Source organism: Nycticebus coucang, chromosome 3 (genome assembly GCF_027406575.1).
Source record: "Nycticebus coucang isolate mNycCou1 chromosome 3, mNycCou1.pri, whole genome shotgun sequence".
Taxonomy (NCBI): Eukaryota; Metazoa; Chordata; class Mammalia; order Primates; family Lorisidae; genus Nycticebus; species Nycticebus coucang.
Genome location: NC_069782.1, coordinates 108,791,637 through 108,813,392, shown reverse-complemented (window position 1 = coordinate 108,813,392; position 21,756 = coordinate 108,791,637).

The following is a 21,756-nucleotide window of genomic DNA, read 5'->3' as shown; positions in this document are numbered from 1 at the left end:
CCTTGACACTATTTTCTTTTCAAGATATGTTTTCTTAAGTTGTACCATCCACATATCTATTTCAATGAGGCTGGAGTGCTTTGCTAGAGTAATAAAAGGTGAGTCATTTGGCCTAGTAGATTTCTGCCCTCAATCTACTTCTCCTGGGGCTTCAGTTTTGGATCTTCACTACATTTCTGCAGATTTGGGGATTGTGTGGATAGAAGTGGTGATGGAATATTTATGGGGTATTTGTGCTAAACTTGGTGGTAGTATTCCAGCCTGCTTATTACAGCAACTGCAATCTGTATAGGCTACATTAGATTATGACCTCTTCCCTTTAGAGATCCTTCACATGTGAATTATATCCATGTACAAAATGGAACCTCTATAAATTGACCCAGGGGACTGTAACCCACTGATCAACAGACAGAGGTTGTCAACATAAGGAGCTAGGCCTACTGGACTAATACTCATATGTGGTATATATTCAGTCTGTAAAATTGATGTAGTGAAGTGGTCAATCATGGAGATTCTACTAAGGGAAGCCAATGGGAAGTTTTCACAGTTGGGAGGGTGTTGCTGGTACGGTGTGTGACCTGAGAGGGTCTGATTAGTAGAATGGCACTGGGACTACAGGAGAAATAGGCCCGGAGATTAAGAACTGGCAATAAAACTAAGTAGGTGGTTTAGGTCATCCCCAGTTTGCCTTGGAGATTTTCAAAGGCAGAGACCTTGTTAATCTTGGTCACTGTGGTCTCCACAGCACCTGGCACAGAGCCTACGACGTGGAGCTTAGGGAGGGAAGATTGTGAAATGAATCAGTGAATGAATAAAGGGTTAAAAGCTCCTTGAGGGCAACAAGACTTCTTTGTTTGACACTGATTAATTTGTGAATTGCTATTGTTCATCAAGATTGGTCTTGGTGCAGAAAGCACGAAGTGGTCCAGCATCTTTTCCAGTAAATTATATATAACTTTTTTATAATAATAAAGGTAGCAGCTTTAACTATTTTTATCTCTGTTCACCCTTGCTCCTAGCACCTAGCACAGTTGTTTGTGTATCACAGCTCGCTAATAAATGTTTACTGAGTAAAAATTTCCACTTGTAGACTAATGAAGTTTTGTCTGTTTTTTTCATGAAGTAAACTATTGAAATATTATTTTAGGCAATTCTTTCTACACTTACAAGGATCTCTTGGTGGGGCTGTTTCTGGGAGTTCTAAGTATGAACAAATGAAAGAAATAGAAGCAAACAATGAACTGGAAGAGGCTTTAGAGGACACCGGGTCCCACTCCCCACACGATGCACGCCGCAGTACAACTGCTATGGTATTGCTTTCTATTCTGGTCTCATGGTTGACCCCTGACTGACTTGTCTGAGCCCTGTCCTCATTTCTTTCCAGCCCTGGGTAGTATGCACTTGCATGGCTGTGCTAAATTCATTTGGAAATGTAAAAATTAGGATATCTTCTTGGTGTGATCCAGTGTCATTCATCCTGGCTCAGATCAATTTCTTTCTTTTTTTTTTTTTTGAAGTTTATTTTTTTTTTATTAAATCATAACTGTATACATTGATATGATCATGGGGTATCATACACTCGCTTCATAAACCATTTGACACATTTTTATCACAGTGGTTAACATAGCCTTTCCGGCGTTATCTCAGTTACTGTGCCAAAACATTTACATTCTACATTTACCAAGTTTCGCAAATACCCCTGTAATATGCACCACAGGTGTGATCCCACCGATCCCCCTCCCTCTACCCACCCACCCCCTTTCCCACTTCCCCCTATTGTTAAGTTGTAACTGGGTTATAGCTTTCATGTGAGAGTCCCAAATTAGTTTCATAGTAGGGCTGTGTACATTGGGTACTTTTTCTTCCATTCTTGAGATACTTTACTAAGAAGAATATGTTCCAGCTCCATCCATGTAAACATGAAAGAGGTAAAGATCAATTTCTTTAGCATTTCTTAAAGGAGGGCCTTCTGGCCAGGAAGTGCTGGGAATTCTAGAAGCCTGTTTGGGACATTTCAGCGGGATTTTGTAGAGCGTTTGCCCCTCTCAAACGCTTTAATAAGCAAATCAAAGGTAACTAGCTAAAGTGGACATTAGGATTATGTAAAGTCACTGTTTAATTATTTTATCACTAATATCCCTGGAGCTCTACCCTAGAATAGTTATGCCTCTTATCTAGTCACAAAGTGCTTTCATAGATTTTATTTATTGTCAGTGCTCAATTTTCCATTAAAGCCCTTCAAATATTCACTCATAAACACCTGCTCTGTACCAAGTATTATGCGTTGGGTGGTGGGTAATACAAAGAAATGAAAGATTTGCCGCTGTGGCACTTAGCATGCTCTGGTTGTTAGGATATCTGCTAGTTCAAAGAAAAACTGGAATAACAGGTTTAGACCAGCACAAGATTGAGTTGGATTTAGGGGCCAAAGTATCAGTAAGAGAGACAATTTCTTCAGATCACTGCCACTAGAATCAGTCAACTGTTTTCCCCATGTTTGTGATACTTTGTTCAAGTTTCAAATTCCTGGGAGAGAAATTCCTACTAGCCTAGCTTGAGTCATTTATTTATCCACAAGAAAAGAAAAGCCTCAACTGACTCTCTCATCGTGACTGCACACAAGAGAAGAGAGATTACTTCACAAAAGAAAAACAGATTGTTGTTACCAAAGTAAGAAAATGGATATTGAATAGCCAAAGAAACCAACATCTGACTATTACAGTTAGTTCTCATGAAGATTTTACAATCAAGCTCAGAAGATATGACAGATGCTGGTGAAGAATTAAAGGGATATGAGTAGAATAGCTAAACAAAACAAGTGTAAATATTTCAAAGTACTGATTTAAGTCCCGTATGAATGGTGCTGAGGATAAATGCTGTTAGTACAGAGAAAAAGATATAACTAGGGAAGTAGTTTGGACCCAGCATGGGAGGTTGGGTGGGATTTGATTAGGTGAAATCCTCTTGATCATGCAGTCGCCCCTGGTAGTTTTAAAATAAAACATCCAAAGTGTATCTGGTTTAGAGCAATTCATGTAATGAAGTGCAAATGATAATGATTGCAATAGGAAGAGGTAAGACCTGCAACATACTTAGGATAGAGTCTTTCACATAATTAAGTACTTAATAAATGTTAACATTGTTATTATCAGTATTGTCATCAGTATTATAAATCTAAGATTATTCTTCTAATTTTATATCACATTAATTTGTATAAATTTGTCTTCAAAATACTGGATGTGTCTCTAGTCGTGGTTGCCCTGTGTTACAGAGTCTGGTATGAACATCTGCTGAAAACCCCATCCCTGAGCTAGTTGAAAACTTATCTCTGAGACTGATTCAAGAGGTCAGCGAGGGCAGCCACAGCTAGATCCTCACTTAATAGCCAGGATATTTTTAAATGCTCCCGGGTTGACATAGCCATACCTACCTTTTCTAGCACACTCTGTGTGTGTTGTCATTCTGACAAGACATTCTTATTTGGACTCAAGTTATTTGGCTATAATATTTACGTGTGTGAATGCCTGTAGACATGGAAAACAACCTGTCAGCCTCATCCTCATAATGCTTCTCACACTTGAATGCTATTGTCACTTTTCTGCTTCCTCTCCTCTGAGCTAAAAACACCCTAGCTCCTTTCATCTTTCTTTATAGCTTCCCAGCTTTTTGAAATGCCTTTTTTGTTGCCTCTTTTTTCTCAAGATCACTTGCAGCTTCATCACATCTCTTTTTATACTTTCTAGAATGAAATTGTACAGACGAGGTGATCATAGAGAGTTTCAATGAACAGGGCCCAGAGACCTCTGAAAAAACAATAATAATGAAAAATTGTGGAGTGCTTATTACATGCCGGGTATTATGCTGAACAATTTGCATACATTCTTTAGTAGTTAAAGTACTATGAATTAACTATCATTATCACTATTTCACATTCATGTAAGGTTTCAGAGCTACTAAATGGCAAAGCCCAGACAAAACCCAGGTCTGATCACTTCAAAGCCTGTGGTCTTAACTCCCATGCTCTACCATAGTGGCTATAGCTCATTAAGTTTGGGACGATGGTAACAAGCAGATGACTGGATGATCAGGCCCCCAAGTACTCTACTTTAGAGAAATGCTTCTCTAAATTTTCCACCCTAGTAGTCAGAAGACATGGAAGAATCACAACATGGTCCGCTGAGAAATGGAGTGATTCTTTAGGAATTCATCTATTTTTTTTTGCAGTTTTTGGCCAGGGCTGGGTTTGAACCCACCACCTCCAGTATATGGGACCGGCGCCCTATTCCTTTGAGCCACCAGGAATTCATCTTTTATCTGTAAAAAAAAATCCATGTAGGTTTTGCATTCTATTTAATAATATATTCATGTTTATTCAAATATTAGAAAGCTAAATTATAAGCACTAACTAAATTTGAATTTCCTAAATTCCTAAAATACAACATAGTATTTATTCTGTTACTTCTAGTTCTTCAGGGCAGGGGGAAACTCACTTTAAGAATCAGAGCCATAACAGGGTCTATAATAACTTGAGCAAGGGGAAATATTTCAAAGGAGTTTTAATCACTTGGCCTGTCTTCCCAGAATTCCCTTCCCCAAATCATAAAATTCGGCATCTCTCAGAATTACAGACTGGTACATATACACGGTTTGCAAAATGTTTGCTATAACTCAGTGCCTTGTGGTCTAGTGTTATTTAGAATTATCCAGGTAAAATTTTGGGGACGTCGACTGAAAATGATGGTTTTCATTTTAAAATTGTTGATGTACTGCTTTTCATCCTGGTGATTATTCAATATAATAGAGCACACTTACTTGTGAAGCTCATTCTGAGTTTGTAACAATAGACCTTGTCACCTGCATTTAAGAGAAGGATTTTCCTTCTATTCTCTTGTGGAAATGAAGCCTGGGAGAGATGAGAGCCTCTGGATGAGAGAGCAACAATCTCATCTACAGCTGCAATCAAACAGCCATCAGGGGACGGTAACAGGGAAGGAAAATGCTTTCTGCTCCAGCAGCCTGACGTTCGCTGTAGTGTTAGTGACACCAGGAGCCCTACGTGAGCCTCAGATGTTGGGAATGGAGAGGAAAATCTGTACTGAGCTCTTGAAGTTTGGTTCCAAGCAGGGACAATCACATAATTTATCATTCAAACTGGGGCACTATTAATAATGGCCTAGAGAACAGTCACAAGATAGGACTGTCCTGGGCAAAGTGGGACACATGGTCACACTACCCATCACTCATTCCCCACAGGGAGTCACAGGCTGTCTTATCTAATTTCACTTTGCTTTTTGGGTGGCACCCAGGACAAGTTTTAGCTGTGGGTAATAGGCTATCCAACCTTAAAAGCCTCTGCCATCCAGAATTTCTGTAATGTGACTTTTTTCTTCACATATCTTATATATGTATGTGTATCTATTTACCAATAATTGCATCTAACTAGAAACATTACATTTATTTATGTCCACTTTGTGTTCCATTATGACCATGAGACCTTTTTTATTTAGGAATAAAAGCGGTTAATGTTCTTCATCATATATCTGCATATGTTTGTGTTAGCTCCTAATTGTATTTTTTGCAATTATTGCATTTGTATTTCACTTTTAAAGTACTTCCTCACATAAAAATTAGAGTAAATTTGATTCCTGTCTTGAGGAAGGTGTTGGCAGCCCTCACCAACTTGATCCAGCTGCCATCTTAATTAATGGCTGTTGATATCATTAGTGTAACACGAAGAAAAAGACCACCAAGGGGATCATTCTGATTGTCAGAACATTAACCCCCAAATCTCAGTAGTTTAACAAAATAGAAGTGATTTATTTTTAAATAAAATAGGTCAAAACCAAAAAGGGCATTCCTAAGTACAAGGATGACTTTCCTCTGAGCAATGATTTGGGATGGAGCAATGATAAGGGATTTCCTTCCACCCTGTAGCTCTTGGGCTAGGTCCTTAGGTGGCACACATCACATCCACCACTCATCTGCTGTTTGCCAGAACTTAATCATGTGACCACACCTCTCTGCAAGGAGCTTGGGAAATGCAGTCTAGCTGCATTCCCAGGAGCAAGAGGAAACATGTTAGGTGAACACCTAGACTGTCTAAGCCACAAAAGTGACCCTACCACACCATTTGCACATTAAGCAGTTAAGTGCGAATCTAGTCTATAACATCTCTTTAATGTGAGACTAGTACTGATCCCAAAGCTTTATTAAAACCCTTGCAGAGGCAATAGATCACATAAACTATAGAGTTAGTGAGTTACCTTGAGTAACTCACTTAACTTCTATGAGGTTTAATTTCCTCATCTTTAAAATTTAGGTAGATGTACCCAGCATCATTCCTAGGAACCACATAGAAAGTTCTAGTACTTATTATTAAGATTATTTCTTATGGCTTAACAATGAGTGCGTTATACATCAATACTTGATTCATTGTTGTTTGTTTTTTCCTGTTGTTGTTTTTGTAGTATCTTTTCTACCTAGGAAGCTATATTAACTGGTCTTACGTATCTGTCCTAGGGCACAGTATCATCTTTTGTGAACATCTTAACATGTTCACCCAGAGTTTTGTTCAGTCTACCAAGGATTATTAAGCAATAACTCACAGCCCTAGTGCCACTTCAATGCCTGAAAGGTTTCGTCAATGATCCATCTACTTTTTCAATGCATGGTTCCATTTCTCTTTTCTTTCCTTTTTTTTTATTTTTGTAGAGTCAGAGTCTCATTTTATCGCCCTTGGTAGAGTGCTGTGGCATCACAGCTCACAGCAACCTCCAACTCCTGGGCTTAAGTGGTTTTCTTGCCTCAGCTTCCCGAGTAGTTGGGACTACAGGTGCCCACCACAATACCCGGCTACTTTTTTTGTTGCAATTTGGCTGGGGCTGGGTTTGAACCTGCAACCCTCAGTATATGGGGCCAGCGCCCTACCCATTGAGCTATAGGCGCCGCCCTCCATTTTTCTTTTTTTATTTTAGTTATGAAAAGCAATTGATTCTGGGGCATTACTGAGTTCCTTTACTGGATATTTTTTGCAGTAAATTTAGTTTAAGAATTACTGACATTAACAATTGTAAATTGGTCAAAATCAAGAACCGTCTTCTGGCCAGATTCCCATTATACATCATTTTCTGGCACTGTATACACTCTCATTTTTATTTTTGTATTTGCCTTCAGGAAAAAGAGTGTCATGTGCTTATATACATAAAGCAGAAGAGGCACTTACATGCATTAACTTATTTTATTCTCACACATGTAATCCTATTAGACAGGTACTGATATTCTCATTTTAATAAATTGAGCAAACCGAAATTCAGAATTCTTCTTCCTATGCTTTAAGTGCTCATATTCTCCAGGGTTAAGTCCGACTGCTCTCATTCACAATCTCCTCCCGCAGGGTGACTAAGACTCCCCACCTGCTGTCCATTTCTTCCACCCTGAGATTCAGACAGGACACACCCAATGACCTATGTGTCATATCTTCCACTTCAATATCCGATGGATTCCAAACTGAACTAACCATCCACCTGTACACTGCTGTAGTTATATAATAAATTCATTAAATTTTTTAGTCAAGGATAACATACACACTAGAGAGAGTAGAAGTCATAAAGGTATAGTTTGGTGAATTTCCAGAAAGTGCACACATCTGGTTCAGCACAAATCAACCATATCAGGGAATGGGAAATGTCTCTTTTTAGTTATTATCCTCCCCTTTAAAAGTAACAGTATCTTGACTTCATTCCATAAATTTGTTTTACTTGCTTTTGAATGTCACAAAAATGGAATCATATACTATGCTCTTCTTGAGCACAATATTACATTTATGAGATTCATTTGTTTTGTTGTATATAACTGTAGCATAATACTCTCATAAGTATGTGACAGTCTATAGTATTAATAAACTACAATTTTTTATTCTACTGTGGATGAACTTTTTGGTTATTTTAAGTATTGGGCCATTAAGTATAGTGAAGTTACAATATTGTTGCACATATATTTTTGTCAAACATATGCACATATATCTGTTAGTTATACACCCAGAAGTAGGATTGCTGGCTTAAGGTTTCATATAAGTTGAACTTAGTAGATATTTCCAGATGCTTTTTCAAAGGGTTTTGCCAATTTATCAGCAAGCATATGAGAGTTCCGATTTCTCTATTCTTACCAACATTTGGTATCAGCAGTCTTTTTTTATTTTAGCTATTCAGGTGTGTGTGTATGTGTTTGTGTTTTGCATGTTCTGTTTCATTAGATTGGTGCACCATCTACCCAGTGACAAGCTAGAAATCCAGACATTATCCTTGTCTCTCCTCTTCCTTTTCCCTTACATACAAATTTTCCAACACAAATATTCCTACAACCTCTGAGCTCCTTGCCATCGATCACTGCCAAAGCCTTTATTCAGAGCCTCATTGTTATTTCTCAGTTTGACTACCTCCATACCCTCTTAAGTGGTCTCTCCTCCTTTTTGCCTCCAAATAAGTTGTCTACAAAGCTATCAGGATGATTTAGCCCGAACTCCAATCTGCCATGTTTTTGCCATATTGATGCATTTCCACAACTCCCTCCGTCCTCATCCAGATTCACAGAAAGTCTAAACTTCTTAAAATAGATGTGAGACCTGTCTTCCATTTGGCTTCATCACCCATCATTTTCTGCCACTGGCTCTGTACCCAGTAATGCCAAATTTTCTTTTCAGGGTTTCCCACCCCCATCCGGAAATGCTATATATGTTCCATCTCCTCATTCTAAAATCCATCCCATATGTCCTGCACTGCTCTGGAAAAGTCTCAGTTTACACTAAGTGAAAGAAGTGACTGCCAAACCTTGAGGTATTTCCTTTCCATAGGATGTTTATATTTCAATGGAGGATGAAAAACCAGTCTCTAACTGTGGGATTTCTAGCATTAGTGTTGCATGTGGAAGAAATACAAAATTACACCATGAAGCATGCAGCCTATGCATAAAAACAGCCCTTGAATAATGATTTTTGAGTATATTTAGGAAAGAATGTATCTGTATCCTTATGTAAATCCTTAAACTAAATTAAATTCCAGATGGATCAAAGGTTTGAATACATGTAAAAATAACATGAGTGTTAGAAAGTATCTTTCAAAATAATTTTATGTTAAGCAAATCCATTCTAAGGATCATAAAAAAAGAAATTATGAAAGAAAAGATGGATAAATTTGATTCCATGGGAAAAAAAGCAAAATATGAATGTAAAAAAACTCAGTATAAGTATGGTTGAAAGACAATGGTAAACTGGGTGTGGAGCACTGGATTTTTTGTACATCATTATTGCTGCTCAAATAAGTATGGTCTCTGCGGAACAATCTCATTGTGAAGTCATTAATATAGTGATATGTACTTAGAAAATATTTATAATTTATTCTTAAAAGGAGAAATAAATAGGTTACATACTGATTTTAACAGAGTTTTATTCACGTAAAATTATATATGGATCTAATCCATTTTAAAAAATTATATATACATATGCAGCAAGTGCCAAAGGAATGTATACACATTTTAAGGAAGGAACAAACTATCAAAATTGTAATACTCAATATATAGCAATAATGTTTGTTGTCTTGTGTATTGTATCTTGTATCTCTTGAATTGCAGGAGTCAGCCATGTCTTGAGTATTACAATTTTAATACAGGTTTTTCCTTTCTTAAAATATGTACATATTTTTGGCACCCTCTATACAAATATAAATATACAGGTGGGAGTTAATACACAAAGAGGAAGTCTCTGTTTGAAAGGACATAGGTCGGTTCTAAGGTATGAGGATAGAGTTGCTTTTGTCTCTTGCACACACATTTAAATCTGCAGTGCCTGTTACACAGTAGATGTTTAATAAATGTTTGGAGGAGGAAATGATTAAGCGAAGGAAGGAGGAATGGAAAATTATTTGCAAAAATGTTTACAGTGGCTGATGGATTTGGGGGTTGTTTTTACTTTTTACATTGTACTTTCCTATATTTCCTTGATTTTTTCCCTCTGAGGGTATGTAGAGTTAGAAAGACAACAAAAAGGATATGTTTAAAAAATAAAAACTTTTCAGCTGAATATATATATTGGGCAGATGTGGGGGTCTGTGAGAAACCCCAGAATAGTCTGAGATTGAGGAGAAAGAGCTTTCATGTGGTGAGAATGGATTTTTGTTTCAATTGTCATTTCAGTGCTTTCTTTCCACTAAAAAAGTAACCATTTCATTCTTGGGTAAAAATAGGAGACTTTCACCCTAAACATGGCAGTGGGTACTGACAGTTCCAAAACCTGGCTTCACCCTGCCAACTGAAATCCCTTGGGCCAGCTGGGCCCATCTAGCTTTCCCCTAGAAGACCTTTGTCACTGTTTGCCAGACACAGGGGATTTGTACTGTTGACCTAAATTAGACTCTTCTCTACCTAACTTCCTCTTCCCCGGTCTGCTCACCTGTAACCTTTGCAGGTTTTCCCTCGGACACTGATTTCCATCTTTGAGGTGTCCGAGGACACTTGATCCAATTCTCATTTCTGCAACAGACAAAAAGAGAAATGTCCGTCAGCCAGGGGAGCAAACAGGACGCTGAAGCTGCACATCCTCTGCCCCAAATAAAGTGCTTCTGTCTGGATTTTCTCCCAGAATCCTTGGGAGAAGAGGCTGCTGCCAATGGGGTGTGCTTTCCAACATGGAGTTTGGCAAGTCAGAGATGGTCTCACTTCCCTCTGTGCGGTGGGAACACACAGGCTGGATTATAGGAAGCAGCCTCTCTGGGGTTTGCCCTCCAAACGCCTGGAGCACCTGGGGCTGGCGCTTTAATGTCTTATCTGCCCAGGGCTGGAGACAGCCAGGCTCCAGGCAGCTGAGGCCTGCCACTCAGCACTTTGCTTGCAAAGTCTTTGCAACCTGGCCCCCCTATGTTGACAGAGACAACCTATTTCTTTCTAAATGAATAGAAACTTGAGTTTATTTCCAGGGCACTTTTCCAAGACTTTTTCTCTGGTCTTGGGCCTAGAGAAATGATGCACTTGCTATTAATTGGAAATCTTTATATTCGTCTGTGTTTTGTTTTTGAAGGAAATAAGCATGGATTCTAATTTTTCTAACCACACTCTGGATACACTCACTTTATACCCACTTTGAAGAATTACAGCACAGGGATTCCTAATACAGCAAAGTAGAAAAATCTTGTTAAAATGCATACCTGATTGTGTTACTAGTGGGGTAGAAACAAAGACGACAGACTTCAACTTCTTTTTCTTTTTTCTTTTTATTCTTAAATCATAGCTGTGTACATTAATGTGATCATGGGGCACCATACACTGGTTTTATAGACTGTTTGATACATTTTCATCACACCAGTTAACATAGCCTTCCTGGCATTTTCTTAGTTATGACTTCAACTTCTAAATTGGTTCTCTGCTATCGTCAAACAGGTAGACAAAATGGGAGAGACGCACACAGCAGTGACTCCACATCCCCATCTGTTTGATGTTTGAGTTCTATCTCTAGTTCTGTTTGCTCTTTTGTGCAGAAGGCTTAGAAGTCTAAGCAAATGGTCAGGGTTTTTAATACAATAGCTGTCATTTTTTGTTGTTAGTGGTCTTCTTTAAGAATAGCGTTTTAAAAAAAACTTAGGTAAAAGGTAAAAGTATTTTTTGACATGGAAATTTGGGGTTTATTAAATTATAGGGAGGCTTTTAGGCAGAGCTTCTGTTTCCTTACAGGGTGGGGGTCTGTGAGCATTGCTGGAAGAGGAAGGGCAAAAGGGAACATCGTCCTGAGTCCGTGCTCCTACGTGTTGCTGTCAAAGATTTGACTCAACATAGCTCAAGCAATCAGAAGGCTGATGGGAAGGGAGGCTCAGGGCCAAGGAAATCCTTCAAGAAGCACATTTTACCATTGAGAAGGTAGGACACACCTCAGAGCCTTAAAGGAAGGCTTTGAAATTTGTCATAATTCTTTCTTTTTTCCCCATGTTCCTGCTTCTGTAATTCTAAAGCTTGCATCTTCAAAACAGTTTGTATGGGAACAATGTTTATAAATCAGACAGCAGTAATTGCAGAGCAAGCCTCAACATTGCATTCAAATTAATCAAGCTATACCTAGTCACTGATCTGCTTGGGGTAGAGGGGCAGTGGTTAGAATAGCTGAAAGATGGAGTACTATTCAGCCATAAGAAAAAGTAAGAGACTTTACATCTTTTGTCTTTATCTGGAAGGAGCTGAGACACATTGTTCTTAGTAAAGTATCTTAAGAATGAGGAAAAAAGTATGCAATGTACTCAATACTAATATGAAACCAACATATAAACAAGTACACGCCCACACTAAAGGAAAAACACAAGTATAGTCTATTGAGGGAGAGGGGAGAGAGGGAGGGCGTTTGGTGGGATCTCACCTCATGTGCACAATGTGACAGTGTTCAGTACACCTGCTGGGTGAAGAGCTCAACTCAACTGGAACTTTACCTTAGAAATGTAAACAATGTAAGCTATACATTCGCACCCTCATAGTAACCTGAAATAAAAAGGAATAGTTGAAAGATATAATTGCGGATAAGACAATCACAGGATTCCAGACAGAGGAAAAGATGCCTTTTGCATTTTCCGGGACAGTTATGTTTTTAAACATTCTGTCTCCTTGTCTCCTTAAGCATACTTAAGTTTCTGTTAGATTGTGGTTCTGATACCTAGGTAGGAAAATATGGCAATGATATGTAAAATTAACCTTTATAGTTGCTAGTAGAAAAGAGGCAGGAAAGGCAAGGTACAAAGGGACCGAATAGAATGATTAAGGATTTCTCCTAATTGAACTTTTCACTCTAGTGGAATAGTCTGGTGATATAAGGAAAAGAGATGATGTTTCAATCTAATTTTAACATTTAAGGACACAACATTAGGGTATAACATTTTATTAAGGAACTTGTTACCGTAAATAAATGTTCATTCTCATGAAGAAAAACCTATTATTTCTCTCTCACTATTTTTACCAGACTTATGAGAAGCTTGGCTCCTAAATCAAAGAATTAACTCTTACATGTTGATAATAATTTTTTAATTTTAGGGAAAAATAAAACTTCAAACAAAGGTTCTCAATTCTAGAGGAACTTTTAGATCTACTGCAGGGATACTCTTCCCTCATCCTTGATCCTCTCCTTTTGCTAGATTCTGGCTCTAAATAGTTTTTTAAGAAAAAAAAAAAGTTCAGATTTAAAGGATTGAGTTTGTAAACTAGTGTTTCTCCAGATATGGTCCTGGTTACCCCAATCTGAGTCCCTCCAGTGATTAAGAAAAAGGCTGATTCTTGTAATCCCAGCTACTCGGGAGACTGAGGCAAGAGAATTGCTTAAGCCCTAGAGTTGGAGGTTGCTGTGAGCTTTGATGCCCCAGCTTTCTATAGAGGGTAACATAATGTTTGATGCCACAGCTTTCGACAGAGGGTAACATAATGAGACTCTGTCTCAAAAAAAAAAAAAAAAAAAAAAAAAGAAAGAAAGAAAAAGGCTGATTCTTAGGCTCTGGATAAAGTCTGTGTAATTAGAGCCTCTGAGTGAAAAGTTCAAGAATCGGAGGCGGAGCAAGATGGTGGCTGAGTAACAGCTTCCTTGCATCTGGGCACCGTGAGTCTGGGGAGATAGGACTCCAGGCATCTCTGGCTGGTGGGAACTGCCTATCATCACTCCTATGAGGATACAGGGAGTCAGCGAGAGACTTCTGGACCCCAAGAGGAGGACTAAAACAGTGGAAAACCGGCAAGTGGTCGCGTGTGTTCAATCCGTCTAAACCCGCCCACAACTTCAGTAGCAGCGAGACTGCAAACCAGAAAGGCCTTACCTGTGAACTGTTTTGGTGTCCTTGGACTTGGCACTGAGTTGAACTGCCTAGGGGAGGGCCTGAGCCGGAGTGCGGAGAACTTTGGCCATTGTCTAGGGCCCCAGTCTGAGCCGCTGAGCCAGACGGAGCTAATAGTGTTTGGCAGTGGGTCACACGGAACCATTGTCAGTGATCTGCCTCCGCAAGCTCTGCCCTCAGGGTCGCAGAGCTAGAAACGGGTGGGAGCTGGTAACCCAGCAACCAAGTACCCTAAGGGTGGGGTCTGAGCCGCCTTGCAGCCCTAACCCTCAGGGGCAGAGTGAGACCGGTTTTGGCACACTGGGTAAGTGGATAGCCACTTCAGCAGTGATTCCAGCGAGAAAGCTGGGAAAGCTTCTGCTCAGCAAGTTTACAAGTTCAAAGTGCCTTTTAAGTGGGCTGAAGAGACATTTAGGGTGTCTACCTGCTGGGGTTTGAGAAATCAGCAGCCTCCAGTCGTATCAGAACTGTGATTAACATCTCATACCCCAGAAGACCACGTGTTGCTCAGACAATATTCAATAACATATAAAAACTGCTTTGTTTTTGGTTGTGTATTTTTTTTTTGTTTGGTTGTTTTTTTTTTGTTTATTTTGACGTTGTTGATGTTCTTTTGTTTTTTAATTTCAATCTTTTCCATACAGATCCCTTTTTCTTTCTCAATTTTTCTAGTTTAATTATAATTTCCCATTGCTGCCTTTTTTAATAACTAGAACTTCATTTTTGCTAGTGTTTCTACCGCTATCATTTGGTTTTTCACCCAATTTTATCCCCATAAAGTTTTCTGTTTGCTTGTTTTGGTTTGATTTATAGCATTTTTGTCTTTCCTCTCTACTTGGTGGAGGTGGGGTACTGTGTCTGATCAGGTTAGCAAAGAGCTGCCAACCTCAAGGGAACCACCCAACTGGGCACCCCCAGAAGGTGGGGGTTTTTAAGGTTGTGTCAAAGTAGCCTACTGTACACCTATATTTTCCTGTCTCCCTCTTTCTGTGCCTCTCTTCTTTTTGTCAATATTCCTTATACCCAGCCCCTTTCCTTTCTCTATCTTTCTTTTTTTTCTTATCACTCGGTCCTCCTTTCTTTCATCCCTATTTTGCTCTTGAACCTTCTCACCCTTCTGGTCCTGTAACCCTTAGTTCACAGGCACAAGAACTTAAAGAGCAAGAGGAAGTGAAAGGAAAATTAGGGCAAGGAAACAGATAAAAGAAATCACTCATGAGGAAGAATCAGCAGAAAACTCCAGGCAACATGAAGAACCAGTCTGGAACAACCCCACCAAGGGACCATGAGATAGCTACTTCAGATGATTCCACCTGTAAAGAAATGTTAGGAATGACAGAAAGGGAATTTAGAATACACATGATGAAAATAATGAAAGAAATGATGGAAACAATGAAGGAAATTACTAATAAAGTAGAAAATAACCAAAAGGAAAACCAAAAACAGAAGCAAATAAGAGATGAACGATATGAAGAATATAAAAAGGATATAGCAGACCTGAAGGAATTGAAACAGTCAATCAGGGAACTTAAAGATGCAATGGAAAGTATCAGCAACAGGTTAGACCATGCATAAGAAAGAATTTCAGAGGTAGAAGACAAAGTTCTTGAGATAACTCAGACAGTAAAAGAGGCAGAAAAGAAGAGAGAGAAAGCAGAACGTTCACTGTCAGAATTATGGGACTTTATGAAGCGTTCCAACATACGAGTTATAGGAATTCCAGAAGGAGAAGAAGAATGTCCCGGAGGAATGGAAGCCATACTAGAGAATATTATAAAAGAAAATTTCCCAAACATCACCAAAGATTCTGACACACTGCTTTCAGAGGGATATCGAACCCCAGGTCGCCTCAACTCTAACCGAGCTTCTCCAAGACACATTGTGATGAACCTGTCCAAAGTCAAGACAAAAGAAAAGATTCTGCAAGCTGCCAGGAGTAAGTGCCAGTTGACCTACAGGGGCAAATCCATCAGAGTGACCGCAGACTTCTCTAACGAAACTTTCCAAGCAAGAAGACAATGGTCATCTACCTTTAATCTACTTAAACAGAACAATTACCAGCCCAGAATTCTGTACCCTGCTAAGCTAAGCTTCAAAATTGATGGAGAAATCAAATCATTTACGGATATACAAACATTGAGAAAATTCGCCACAACAAGACCAGCTCTACAGGAAATACTTCAACCTGTTCTGCACACTGACCACCACAATGGATCAGCAGCAAAGTAAGAACTCAGAAATTAAAGGACAGAACCAAACCTCCACACTGATGCAAAAGATAAAACTAAGCAATGGACTCTCACAAAATAAGACGAATAGAATATTACCACACTTATCAATTATCTCAATAAATGTTAATGGCTTGAATTCCCCACTGAAGAGACATAGATTGGCTGACTGGATTAAAAAACACAAGCCATCCATTTGCTGTCTGCAAGAAACACACCTGGCTTCAAAAGACAAATTAAAGCTCCGAGTCAAGGGTTGGAAGACAATTTTTCAGGCAATGGAATTCAGAAGAAAAGAGGAGTTGCAATCTTATTTTCAGATACATGTGGATTTAAAGCAACTAAAGTCAAAAAAGACAAAGATGGTCACTTTATATTGGTCAAGGGAAAACTACAACAAGAAGACATTTCAATTCTAAATATTTATGCACCCAATTTAAATGCTCCCAGATTCTTCAAGCAGACCTTACTCAGTCTGAGCAATATGATATCTGATAATACCATCATAACAGGGGACTTTAACACTCCTCTTACAGAGCTGGACAGATCCTCTAAACAGAAATTAAACAAAGATATAAGAGATTTAAATGAGACCCTAGAACAACTATGCTTGATAGACGCATATAGAAAACTCCATCCCAAAGATAAAGAATATACATTCTTCTCATCACCCCATGGAACATTCTCCAAAATTGATCATATCCTGGGACACAAAACAAATATCAACAGAATCAAAAGAATTGAAATTTTACCTTGTATCTTTTCAGACCATAAGGCACTAAAGGTGGAGCTCAACTCTAACAAAAATGCTCAACCCCACCCAAAGGCATGGAAATTACACAATCTTCTGTTGAATAACAGTTGGGTGCAGGAAGAAATAAAACAGGAAATCATTAACTTCATTGAGCATAACAACAATGAAGACACAAGCTACCAAAACCTGTGGGATACTGCAAAAGCAGTTTTGAGAGGAAAATTCATCGCTTTAGATGCCTACATTTGAAAAACAGAAAGAGAGCACATCAAAAATCTCACAAGAGATCTTATGGAATTGGAAAAAGAAGAACAATCTAAGCCTAAACTCAGTAGAAGAAAAGAAATATCCAAAATCAAATCAGAGATCAATGAAATTGAAAACAAAAGAATCATTCAGAAAATTAATGAAACAAGGAGTTGGTTTTCTGAAAAAATAATAAAATAGATAAACCATTGGCCAGACTAACTAGAAATAGAAAAGTAAAATCTCTAGTAACCTCAAGCAGAAACGATAAAGGGGAAATAACAACTGATTCCACAGAGATACAAGAGATCATCTCTGAATACTACCAGAAACTCTATGCCCAGAAATTTGACAATGTGAAGGAAATGGATCAATATTTGGAATCACACCCTCTCCCTAGACTTAGCCAGGAAGAAATAGACCTCCTGAAAAGACCAATTTCAAGCACTGAGATCACAGAAACAATAAAAAGCTTCCAACTAAAAAATGCCCTGGTCCAGATGGCTTCACTCCAGAATTCTATCAAACCTTCAAGGAAGAGCTTATTCCTGTACTGCAGAAATTATTCCAAAAAACTGAGGAAGAAGGAATCTTCCCCAACACATTCTATGAAACAAACATCACCCTTATACCAAAAACAGGAAAAGACCCAAACAAAAAGGAGAATTTCAGAGCAATCTCACTCATGAATATAGATGCAAAAATTCTCAACAAATTCCTAGCCCATAGATTACAGCTTATCATCAAAAAAGTCATTCATCATGATCAAGTAGGCTTCATCCCAGGGATCCAAGGCTGGTTTAACATACGCAAGTCCATAAACGTTATCCACCATATTAACAGAGGCAAAAATAAAGATCACATGATCCTCTCAATAGATGCAGAAAAAGCATTTGATAAAATCCAGCATCCTTTTCTAATTAGAACTGAAGAGTATAGGCATAGGTGGCACATTTCTAAAACTGATTGAAGCTATCTATGACAAACCCACAGCCAATATTTTACTGAATGGAGTAAAACTGAAAGCTTTTCCTCTTAGAACTGGAACCAGACAAGGTCGTCCTCTGTCACCTTTACTATTCAACATAGTGCTGGAATTTCTAGCCAATACAATTAGGCAAGACAAGGAAATAAAGGGAATCCAAATGGGAGCAGAGGAGGTCAAACTCTCCCTCTTTGCTGACGACCTGATCTTATACTTAGAGAACCCCAAAGACTCAACCACAAGACTCCTAGAAGTCATCAAAAAATACAGTAATGTTTCAGGATATAAAATCAATGTCTACAAGTCAGTAGCCTTTGTATACACCAATAAGAGTCAAGATGAGAAGCTAATTAAGGACACAACTCCCTTCACCGTAGTCTCAAAGAAAATGAAATACCTAGGAGTATACCTAACGAAGGAGGTGAAGGACCTCTATAAAGAAAACTATGAAATCCTCAGAAAGGAAATAGCAGAGGATATTAACAAATGGAAGAACATACCATGCTCATGGATGGGAAGAATCAACATTGTTAAAATGTCTATACTTCCCAAAGCAATCTACCTATTCAATGCTATTCCTATCAAAGTACCTACATCGTACTTTCAAGATTTGGAAAAAATGATTCTGCGTTTTGTATGGAACCGGAAAAAACCCCGTATAGCTAAGGCAGTTCTCTGTAATAAAAATAAAGCTGGGGGCATCAGCATACCAGATTTTAGTCTGTACTACAAAGCCATAGTGCTCAAGACAGCATGGTACTGGCACAAAAACAGAGACATAGACACTTGGAATTTAATTGAAAACCAAGAAATGAAACTAACATCTTACAACCACCTAATCTTCGATAAACCAAACAAGAACATACCTTGGGGGAAAGACTCCCTATTCAATAAATGGTGTTGGGAGAACTGGATGTCTACATGTAAAAGACTGAAACTGGACCCATACCTTTCCCCACTCACAAAAATTGATTCAAGATGGATAAAGGACTTAAATTTAAGGCATGAAACAATAAAAATCGTCAAAGAAAACATAGGAAAAACACTGGAAGATATTGGCCTGGGGGAAGACTTCATGAAGAAGACTGCCATGGCAATTGCAACAACAACAAAAATAAACAAATGGGACTTCATTAAACTGAAAAGCTTCTGTACAGCTAAGGAGACAATAACCAAAGCAAAGAGACAACCTACACAATGGGAAAGGATATTTGCATATTTTCAATCCGACAAAAGCTTGATAACTAGGATCTATATAGAACTCAAATTAATCCATATGAAAAAAGCCAACAATCCCATATATCAATGGGCGAGAGACATGAATAGAACTTTCTCTAAAGATGACAGACGAATGGCTAACAAACACATGAAAAAATGTTCATCATCTCTATATATTAGAGAAATGCAAATCAAAACAACCCTGAGATATCATCTAATCCCAGTGAGAATGGCCCACATCACAAAATCTCAAAACTGTAGATGCTGGCATGGATGTGGAGAGAAGGGAACACTTTTACACTGCTGGTGGGACTGCAAACTAGTACAACCTTTCTGGAAGGAAGTATGGAGAAACCTCAAAGCACTCAAGCTAGACCTCCCATTTGATCCTGCAATCCCATTACTGGGCATCTACCCAGAAGGAAAAAAATCCTTTTATCATAAGGACACTTGTACTAGACTGTTTATTGCAGCTCAATTTACAATCGCCAAAATGTGGAAACAGCCTAAATGCCCACCAACCCAGGAATGGATTAACAAGCTGTGGTATATGTATACCATGGAATACTATTCAGACATTAAAAAAAATGGAGACTTTACATCCTTCGTATTAACCTGGATGGACATGGAAGACATTATTCTTAGTAAAGCATCACAAGAATGGAGAAGCATGAATCCTATGTACTCAATCTTGATATGAGGACAATTAATGACAATTAAGGTTATGGGGGGGGAAGCAGAAAGAGGGATGGAGGGAGGGGGTGGGGCCTTAGTGTGTGTCACACTTTATGGGGGCAAGACATGATTGCAAGAGGGACTTTACCTAACAATTGCAATCAGTGTAACTGGCTTATTGTACTCTCAATGAATCCCCAACAATAAAAAAAAAAAAAAAGAAAAGTTCAAGATTCTGCACATTAAATATGTTCCTAGGTGATTCTCAGGCACATATTCTCAGGTACAGTATTTGAACCATAGTAATATGTTTCTGACTTAGAATTAATAATTGTTGATGACTGCCAACGTCTACCTTGTAATGTATCTGTAGTAATATCTTGTTTAACCAGTATATTCAGAGAATTGAGATTTCTGGTTAGATTATTTTTATGGCATATGTGTCCTCAGTTGAACTAGGAGAGCTCTTATCATAAATTACGAAATTTCCAGAAAACTGATATTACAAACCCATCACAGTTTTCTTTGCACACAGGACCCATGAGCCTCCTGGGAAAGACCACGCTCAGAGAAGAGAATCTATACAGTCTCCACGTGGCCCAAAAGCAATGGGCTGATGTCGGGAGGGAGGGCAACCAGAGAGAGGGAGGTAGTAAAAATTAAACTTTATCCACCGAAAATGAAACCAGTAAAACTTGCCTAATATTCAGGTTCCTGATGTATATCACAGACTAAGCGCAAAGGGGATGAGGAGTGTTGACGGGGCTGGTTAAGTCACACTGTAAAACAGAAAAAAGTGATTTCTGCTCACCGTTTTCGCTGAGATGGAGAAGTGGGTGGGGAGACACGTAGACTCACTAAGGTGGTAAGAAGAAAGTCCACTGTGTCTAGAGCTTGAGGGGAAGAACTAGTGATACCTGCCTGATACTGAAAAGACAGCATTCTTCCCAGTGCATGGGAAGCAAACGCTGAGCACTTCCTGAAATAATTTCATTTTTAAATAATTTTAATTTTCTTGCATTTATGCTTCATGCAATTGAAGAAATACTCCTTTCCTTCTGTTTTCATGAAATTTCTAATGCTTAAGGAAACAGGAAAAGTATATGGTTCCCTCACTGGAAATTGTTCTAAAATGCCACGTTACTAACATCTGATTAGAGTCGACAGATTAATCTACGGCCAAGCTGAGAGCGAGCACTGGACTGGAAGTGAGAAGCCTCGTATCTACCAGCTAGTGTTCTACAATGCTTAAACTAAATAATAGATGGAAAATGCTACACAAATGTAAGTTGGGCTGACTTTAATTGAATTTGCTCTTCATTGAGGAGCTTTGGTGATTCCCTACAGCAATTGCTCTAGGGGTTGTAGCTAAGAGCCTGTAGAGCAAAATATGTGTTAAAAACATAACATATACTTGGTCGCTGGATATTCTGATAAAGGGGAGGGAAGGCACTTACATATATATTTAAAATTCTCTAGGTGGTTCGGAGCAAGATGGCAGCCGAGTAACAGCTTCCTTGCATCTGTGCACCGTGAGTCTGGGGAGATAGGACTCCAGGCATCTCTGGCTGGTGGGAACTGCCTATCATCACTCCTATGAGGATACAGGGAGTCAGCGAGAGACTTCTGGACCCCAAGAGGAGGACTAAAACAGTGGAAAACCGGCAAGTGGTCGCGTGTGTTCAACCCGTCTAAACCCGCCCACAACTGTAAGTTCAGTAGCAGCGAGACTGCAAACCAGAAAGGCCTTACCTGTGAACTCTTTTGATGTCCTTGGACTTGGCACTGAGTTGAACTGCCTTGGGGAAG